A 9060-nucleotide genomic window follows, 5' to 3' on the forward strand; every position below is an offset into this window, starting at 1 on the left:
CCGCGCGGGAGCCAGCGGGCCTCCCAAGTAGCCCAGCCCTTGCCCAGAGTCCTGCCCCCTTCCTGGAGCCGCGGGGGCTCAGCACCGCGAGCAAGCCTGTGAATCACCCCCCTTCCAGCCCGGCCCTGTCCCCCTAAACCAGCGCGGCCTGATGGAAATAGGATGGAGCCACCTCTGTAACTCCCATTTCCGAGGAGCCACATTCAAGAAATAAAAAAGAGATGAAATTTTAATAACGCACTCTATTTAACCCAATATATTCCAAATAGGATCTTTTTTTTTTTTTTTTTTGCTTACTTATTCATGAGAGAGAGAGAGAGAGAGAGAAGAGAGAGGCAGAGACACAGGCAGAGGGAGAAGCAGGTTCCATGCAGGGAGCCTGACATGGGACTCGATCCCGGTCTCCATCCCTGGTCTCCATCCCAGGTCTCCATGCCAGGTCTCCAGGATCATGCCCTGGGCCCAAGGCAGACGCTCAACCGCTGAGCCATCCAGGCGTCCCCCAAATAGGATCTTTTTAACGTAAAACCAATATGCACAGTTACCGGTGAGTGAGCTCCTTTGTATTCTTCTAAGCATACAAAACCTTCCACATGCAGAGTGTGTTTTATGCTTTTACAGCGCATTTCAATTTGGAAGCTAAATTTTCATGGGAATACTTGATGTGTATTTTGATTTCATAAAATTTATAGTTGAAAGAGTAGATTCACCTACTCAAGTTGCTCCAGACCCACAGAAAAGTTTTCAAATAAGGAGACGGCAGGATCTGTTTTTAAATTTAAATGTACGTTAATTAAGGTGACATAACATGAATGATTCAGCTCATCAGTCACCTGCAACCACCCTGCAAGGAAGGGCTCAGCGTGTGGCTGCTGGTTAGTTTAGGGTCCCGGAGGCCCTGCTCTGGTCTCTGCGCCTGAGCCCCCAGGCTGCCCCTCACCTCCCGCCCTGGAAGGTGTATGGCACAGTAGCACAAGAAGAGGTGGGAGCTCTGCCTCCAGAGTCACTGAGTGACTGGGTGGCTCAGCAGTCACTGGGCCTCTCTAGGCCTTTCTCTTCCTAGCTGTCAAAACTTTTCATTCAAAGAAACCAAGTGCTTGCAACTCACTACGGTCTGTTCTAGGCTCTGGGAACGCGCAGTGAGCGCGCTGGGAAGAGAAACAAAGCAGGAAAAAGGGAGGAGGGCTGTTATTTGAGAGCAAGAGGACAGAGGTCACTCTGTCTTCCTGGCTGACCAGACACTCCCTACCATCCCTGGCAGCCTTATCAAAGGCCTATCACGTGCTTGGCTTTGCAAGGCAGAGGGAGGCCCCAAGACAGAGGGTGAAGAGCAGGAGTCTGGAGGGTGGTTCCTGGCTCACATTTGCCCCGCAGCAAGAAGAGGCTGGGCACCTGAGCTGCCAAACACAGCCAGGCCCTGCCAGACAGGTGTGTCACGAGGGCTGGGAGCCAGTGAATCACAGCTGCTGGGCTGAGCCAGGCCCACGCCAGGGTCTGGTGGAGCAGCTGGCCCCAAGCCTGTCCTGAGCACTCCCTTCCTCTCCTGTGTCTCTCATCTTTCCCCCTTTGCAGCCTCTTTCCTAGGGTCTCCCATCCCCTTCTTCCTCTCCGGCCTCACTCCCCTTCACCCACCCACCCCATGTTTACTGAGGACTTACTATGTGACAGACACTGTGGGAAGCTCTGGGATGCTGCAGGGACTAAGAGGTGCCTGTCCTCCAGGAGCTGTATGTATGACTGGGTGGCCCCATAAATAAGACTGTAGTGTTGGCTTAGGAAAGAGAGATGTGTGCCCCTTGAGATTAATGCTGAGACGCACTGGGGGAATTGATAGACAGATACTATGGTCAGAATTAAAAGACCAAGAATCAGGGAGCTTTGCACCTTCTGGAACACAGAAGGAGCCCACTCGAGGGCATACAACACGTGGTTCGAGGCCTGGAGCTGAGCACCCTCCCTTCAGGGCTGAGCCTGCTCTTACTATTTGCTTTCTTTTCTTTTTTGCTCGCCTTCTATTTGACATAAAATAACAGTGCTCTGTGAGTAGATAAGGGCACTGACTTCCTGACTCAATGATTCCAACAGGAGGTCAATCAAGAACAAAAATGTCATGGGATCCATCCATGCATCCATCCACGGACAAGTTACTAGGCACCTAGCACTTTCTATGGATTGAAGCTCCAGCACGGAACAAGACAGAATTCTTAACCTCAGGGATTTTGAGTCCCAGGTGACAGGGCATTAAAAAAAAAGGCCCTTTGAGGTCATGAGTGCAAACAGGCAGGAGAGTTGCTAGGGGCGGTGGGGGGGTGGGGGACTCATGGAGGTCACCACAGTGTAGACATTTGGCGACTGGGAGGGACACTGCTAAATGATACAGCTAAGGACAGCCTCGAAGCATGGGGAATGATTAGCTAGGAAAAACGGGAGAAATTGTTCTGGGCAGGGGGAACTGCTTGGAAAAGTTTAGACCTTGATCTATACACACACACGTACACAAAGACACAGTGTGGACACAAAGTAGTTCCACCTTGTAGGAGTCTGGATCAAGGAGTCCCAAAAGATGGGTCTGAAGAGGTAAATGGGTCAGCTTACAAAGGATGTAGTAAAAGATGCCAGGGAGATTGGACCAGAGAGTAACTTTCAAATTTGTGTTTTAGAAAGATGATGTGGGCCAGATCCTGAATAATGGAGGGGGAGAAACCTGGAGCCAGAGAGACTGGTTAAGGGGCTGTTGCCAAAATCCAGGGGGGAACTGACAGTGGCTTAAGATAAGGAAATGGCAGTGGGGATGGAGAGAAGTGGATGGAGGTCAGGTCAGAATTAAGGTGAAAGGCCACAGTGACTACATATTGGGGGAGGGAGGAATCAAGGGCGACCCCAACTTCATGGCTTGAGCAATCGCAGGGGCTGATGGGGCTGTTGGGCAGTGGGAATGCTGGGTGGGACCTGATTGGGGGGGGAAGTTGGGATGTTCAGATTCATGGATGATGAGTTTGGGGTCCTTGTGAACCTCACTGTGGAGTTATTTATGAAGCAGTTTGATGAATCGGAACATGAGATGAAGAATTAGGCTGCTGATCTAGAAATGGGAGATACTGGCTGCCAGACAAGATGAAAACTGGGGAGCAGGGGCAGAAACTCAGGGGGACTATATCATGTGAGGAAAGAAGGGACCAAACATTAGACACTGAGTTGGTTAGTTGGATCAGGAGCCAAGAGGCTCATGGTTTCTTGTGTCTGCCCCTCACTGGCCAAGTGAGTTTTGCCCAATTGCAACTGCTCTCTGGGCCCGTTTCCCCATCTGTGAAACACTGAGGCATGGAGAAGATCATTGATCTTCTGCCCCATGGGAAGTTGCCCCAGGGTTCCCAGGAAGCCCTCCAGTGGTCAAGGCCAGAGCCGAGGTGGCACTGGGCAGCTATGGCTTGGGATGATCACCTCCTCCTAAAGCACAGTAGTTCCACTACGATTTGCTAATTTGAACTTCTGACTCTGTTTTGGCTTGGTGAAAAGGCTCCATGACTCAGAAGAAGGTGATGAGAAGATGACCTCTCCTGTGCCATCTGGCAGAGGGTAGAGCCACACCCAGCTGGGAGTGTCTCTGATGCTAGAAAGAATGATGCCTCCAAGAGCTGGAGGGAGTTAACGACAACACTGACCCTACAGCACCTTTTGGCCCACGTTCCAGAGTCAGGGGAATCTCGTGATCACTGCATTCGAGGGGTCCCAGTGGACTCATCTGGACTGTTAGCATCACCAGCCCAAGTACTGCAGGGATGACAAATGAGATTCAGCTCTAGTGACACTTGTAGTTGATGGGAAGGTGGCCTAGAGCAGCACTGAGGATTCCGAGGCTGAATCTCAGTGAGGATAAAGTGCTGTGATTGATTGACAATGTCTGCCCTGGGCAGCAGATGAGTGGTAGCGGTACGTGTGCCATGGATCTGCTAGCTTTGATCTAATCTTTGTTCTTAACAAGGACATGAACTTTTCATCCCTGTCAGCGTCCCTGGCTGCTCTATTGTGCTTTCTCTTCTTTCTCCTCCTCTTGCCATTGAGCACTTCAAAGGTTCATCCTGGCCCACTTCCCAGTGGACCAGTCACTTCAGGAAACAAATGGGCTGCTCTCTGGAGGAAGCCAGATCACTCAATGAGTTCCCATTTCTCCAGAATTAGATGGTTAGTCATGCCGACCAGGGGCAGTCGGTAGGCTTGTGGCCAGGGAAGCACAATGCCTTTCTGCCGAAACCCTGGGTGTGGGCCTGGTTTCTGAAGATATGCAAAGCTGTGTTCAGGAGGCTCCTGACACCACCCTCAAGTCTGCTTGCTGTATCGTAAGGAGGGCCTGCCAGTACTAACAGTGAAGAAACAGAAGGGGACTCTGCTTCATCTCGGGACACTTCAATCTGCCTGTTATCTTTCATGTTTTAAAAGAAATACTTTTCGGGATCCCTGGGTGGCGCAGCGGTTTGGCGCCTGCCTTTGGCCCGGGGCGCGATCCTGGAGACCCGGGATCGAATCCCACGTCGGGCTCCCGGTGCATGGAGCCTGCTTCTCCCTCTGCCTGTGTCTCTGCCTCTCTCTCTCTCTCTGTGTGACTATCATAAATACATATTAAAAAAAAATTAAAAAAAATAAAAGAAATACTTTTCATTACTTAAGCAAACCCATGTTTGCTGTAGAAAAGTTGAAACTATGGATAAGCAACAAGAAGGAATTAAAAATGGTCTGCCGTCCCAATACCTAGGAAAGAAGCACTATTTCAACAAGTTGGTGTGCATCTTTCTAGATCTTAGCAGTGTGGGCACTAGTCCATTAGTGGAGACAATGGCCACAGCCCTGGCGTAGGTGAGGGCCCCTTGCTGGGTCAGGCATTAACCCTCTAGCTGCCAGGTCATGGGGTGAGGCCAGGGCAGGCGGGGTGGCATGCATGGGGTATAGGAGGTAACTTCTATCAGCCAGACCGGAAATACCTGAGTATTTAATGACTTGAGCTGGTCCTCTATGGATGATCCTCAGTGTCCTCTCCCAGTTCCTCTGGAGGGTGTAACTGGATGTATTGGCTGGATACGGGCCTGGGTTTAGGAATAAGATTGGTGGGTGGAATTGGAAGGCCTCACTTCCCAGCCAAAGATTCTATCTGCATTTGGAGCTTCGTTGCTTCTGGAGGGTGAACTGGGCCACTCCCCTTTATCTTCTTTAACTAGCAAACCACTTCCCTGCCTCCCCCACTCCCTCCCCCTACCCCCACTGGCCCCGGGACCAAGGAGTTTCCTAGAAGTAAAGAATCTAGGATTCTGGCCTACATCTTGAAATTCAAAGTTAAAAATAACCTTGTCTTTGGGATTTGGCTGCCTTCAGTCAAGGCCAGATTAGAAAGGACCACAGGATTTTAGAGCAGACACTTATGAGGGAAGGGACAACCTGGATAGGAACAAGGACTTGGCACTCATGCCCAGCCCAAGGGGAGTGGGAGACAAGGGATCCTTCTGTGTAGGTTCAAGGCTGATCCTAGAACCTTCCTGACTGTGCCAGCCTCGCTGAGTGGGTACCCTCCTCTTCGAAGGCCCTAATGCTTTGAGGCTCAGGTAGCATTGCTGTAGGACCCTTCTCAACTACAGGAGCCTCTGCACTCCAATCTGAAGGTCAAGGAGATCTCCCCAGATGGGGGAATCCAGGCACCAATGACAGATCTCACACAGTAGCGTCAGGTCAGGGAGGGACCAGTCACCAAGACTGGAGCTCTCCATCTCTCCAAGCTCACAAAGATACTCAGGACTTATTTCACAAGTGGTTTAACTTTGTGGTTCAAAGCACAGGTTCTAGAGTTAGACTACTTGGGTTTGCATCCCATCTTGAGCACTTATTAGCTGTGTGACTTTGGGCAACTAATTTAACCTCTCTATGCCTCAGTTTTCTCATCAGCAGGGGGTACATCATACCTATGTTATAGAGATGTTATGAGAATTCAATTAATTAACATACACAAAAATTATATATAACTGATTGTTAGAATTACTTGCTGACATACACATACATCCCTGGGTGGTCTTGAACATGTAGCATTTGAGAAGGAGAACCTAGGGAAAAGCTAGAAGTTCTTGTTAATGGGGACGGTGGGGCCTTGAGCTATTGCGCTTCAGGGAGTGGTTCTCAGACTTGAGACGGCATTAGAATCATCTGGAAGTCTTGTTAAAACAGATTGCTGGGCCCCACTCCCCAGGGGCCTGGACCGAAGATGAGAATCTGCATTTCTCACCAGCTCCCAGGTGATGCCCATGCTGGAGGTCCCCACAACACACTTGGAGCGGCACTGGTTTCCAGCTGTTGTAAGTGTGCCCTGAGCTGTCTCATGCTGGTGACACATCTTTTTTTTTTTTTTTTTTTTTTTTAAACTGAAGTGGGATCTTACCTGACATTTTGTAATCAGACTGTAAGCTTGACAGGAGCTGGGGTGGTGACGTTTCTCCCCAGTGTGTATGTAGCATCTGACGCATAGGAGGTGCTCAGTAAATATTTGTTGGAGGAAGGAAAGAAGCATGCTTGCTGCATTCAGCAATATTCTTGTGTACATTTTTCCTGTTAATAAATACTCTTCCACAACATTGTTTGGTTGGCTGCATAGTTTTCCCTTGTATGGATGTCAGGCAGAGAACTTGAGCTTGCTGGAACAAAAAGGGGCAATGTACTTGGAGAGGCAGAGTGCCTCAGCAACTGGAACCACCGATGGTGGGAAGCCACGAACCCGTGGAAGGACCCTTCCCCATGTCTCTCCTCAATGATGCCACTTCACTGTGACAGGTTTGTTCCCTTTCCTTGGCTTTTGTTACTACTTTGTCCACGTGGCATCCAAGGTGACTGCCCACACGTCCCAGTTCTCTCGGTATGGATCCTGCCGCATGACCAGTCAAGTCTGTCTGCCCCTCACATTCTCTCTCTCTCCTAGTCCCCCCAGCTGGGACTCTGCTCGGCCCTTCTGGGGTCAGGTGCTTACTCCTCATCCAATCAGAGAGGAGGGCTGCATTTTCACACTACGGACGCCAGGTGCCCTTGTGGTGGGGGTACCGTCAAATGGGTGGTGGTGATGCCCAAGAGATCCATTGGAATTGCTTTTTATTCATCTCTCCATCTCTGTACTTAAACCTGATTTCAATTTCAATCTGGTGACCAGGATTTGGTTTCTGTGGACTTTTCTGGGCTCAGAGCAGGGATTTGACTGACTTAACCCCATCTCCCATCCATTAGCGATAATGGCCCATGGCGGCGTCGTAGGTTTGTCTGATGTCTTTGAACATTTAATCCGCGCAACGTGATTTTGAGGGAGGCAGGAGGTTTCACCCAATGATGCCTGTTTAGCACCAGCAAGTCTGTTCATGATCCGAAATGCAGCTGAAAAAATAAATATAATTAAAAAGATAACTCAGGCCAGCGTTGCCGGAGACTGTTTTACATGGGTGCATAATGAATGCTAAGCTCAGTGCAGCAGCGCCAAAAAGCAAAATAAATTCTTGGAGTTGGTCTGTTTCCTGCCTGCAATACATTTGCTTGTTCCAAACAAATATATTTGTCAATACAACACAATTAGGAAGGCTGAGCCAATCAGACCATCAAATATCCAGAGAAGCAGAACGTGGCTTCCATACGCCCTGCTAGATGGAGCCAAGGTCTGAGCATATTATGACCAAATCAATTATAGCCCAGGCAAGCCTTGCGTTCCCGGCCAGGACAAGCTTTCTCATCTCTCCTGGTTGCTTAGAGAGTTCAATCTCTTTTTTTCTTCTTTCTCAATGTTACTCATAACCCTTGAGGCAGGCCTTCCCCTGACCCCTCCCAATCTTTGAGGTTGATTTGCTTTCTTTCTTTTCTTTTTTTTCTTTCTTTTTTTTTTTTTTTTTTTTTTTTTGCTAACAGCTAGAAACAATTGCTGACATACACAGCTTTTAGAATGAGAGCTTGCTGAATTGGGACTAATAATTAGTGTTGATGATAGTAGCTACTACTTCTTCCATAGATGCCAAGCTTTTGACATTCATGGTTTTTCCTGATCCTTGCAACAAGGAAAGGCCTATCCTTGCCTAGGATAGGCATTACTAGTTCCATATTACGTATAAGGAAACTGAGGCTCCCAGAGGCCAAATGGCTTGCCAAAGAGGCCACTTCGTTAGTGAGTGCCTGAGCTGAGATTCAAACTCTAGTCTCTGATGCCAGAGCTTATATTAGGACTATAGATGTTAGGAGACATAGAATTCAACTCAATTTGGCTTTAAACAATAATGGGGTTAAATGGCCTTTGGGACTTGATAGCTCTGAGGTGAGCTTCAGGCAAGGCTTAATCCAGCCACTCCAGTGATGTCACCAAGGGCCAAGTTTCTGCTCTGGCTGCCTTCATTGTCAGGCTCCATGCTACTGGGTTTGCAGCCCACCTCTTTGAGCTCTCCCCTCCTGGAAGGAAATAACTGCTATATCCTTTAAATCCTCAAGTTATGGGGAAGGAAGAACTTACCCTCTGGGGGCTCCTGTGGAAGAGAAATGAACTATTCTCAAAATCTTGGTATCCCATTTGCTTGACTTGAGTTAGGAGCCCATCCCTGATCTACGGCACCTGGCAGAGGGATTCCACGTGCTGTCTGCCTTAGGCTGGAGCCAGGGGGTAGGGTTGGGATCACCCCAGCCACCAGGCTGAGCACTGGAGGAGAGGAGGGGTCTGTGATTCTAGAACAAAACTGCATCAGAATAGAGGGAAATGACCTAGTTAACCAACTGGCCAGAGGCACAGGCACTGACCAATCAGAACTGACACCACCCCCAAAGACTCAGTTAACCCTTTGCTACTCAAAGTGGCCTCTGCTGACTGCTGCATTGGCCGACTTTGGGAGCCCTATGGAGATGCGGAATCTCAGAACCTACCTCTGCGATTACTAAATTAGAATCAGCATTTTCAACAAGATCTTTAAACCTTCACCCAGGTTTAGCAAATTTGAGCAGCATTCGTTTAGCAGAGTGGCACAGCAGGAAGGACAGTGTTTTTGTGCCAAATAGGTGGGGTTCCATGGCTTA

General features: G+C 49.1%; 1 long non-coding RNA gene and 1 other non-coding gene across 16 annotated transcripts in view; one reads left to right on the forward strand and one right to left on the reverse strand.

The window, feature by feature from the left end:
• The window catches only part of LOC102154993, a 26083-nt gene extending 25875 nt beyond the window's left edge, over window positions 1-208 (forward strand). Inside the window, exon 8 of the long non-coding RNA XR_005374753.1 lies at window positions 119-208. This is a non-coding gene — a long non-coding RNA (uncharacterized LOC102154993). The remainder of the gene's footprint in view (window positions 1-118) is intronic.
• Window positions 1-8713, reverse strand: part of LOC102155071 — a 15411-nt gene extending 6698 nt beyond the window's left edge. For all 15 annotated transcript variants that reach the window (XR_005374751.1, XR_005374746.1, XR_005374745.1 and 12 more), the window contains exons 1-2: window positions 8507-8713; window positions 4977-5078 (exon numbers count right to left, since the gene is read on the reverse strand). This is a non-coding gene — a transcript (uncharacterized LOC102155071). The remainder of the gene's footprint in view (window positions 1-4976; window positions 5079-8506) is intronic.
• Window positions 8714-9060: the final 347 nt, after the last annotated feature.

This window comes from Canis lupus, chromosome 20 (genome assembly GCF_011100685.1).
Source record: "Canis lupus familiaris isolate Mischka breed German Shepherd chromosome 20, alternate assembly UU_Cfam_GSD_1.0, whole genome shotgun sequence".
Taxonomy (NCBI): domain Eukaryota; kingdom Metazoa; phylum Chordata; class Mammalia; order Carnivora; family Canidae; genus Canis; species Canis lupus.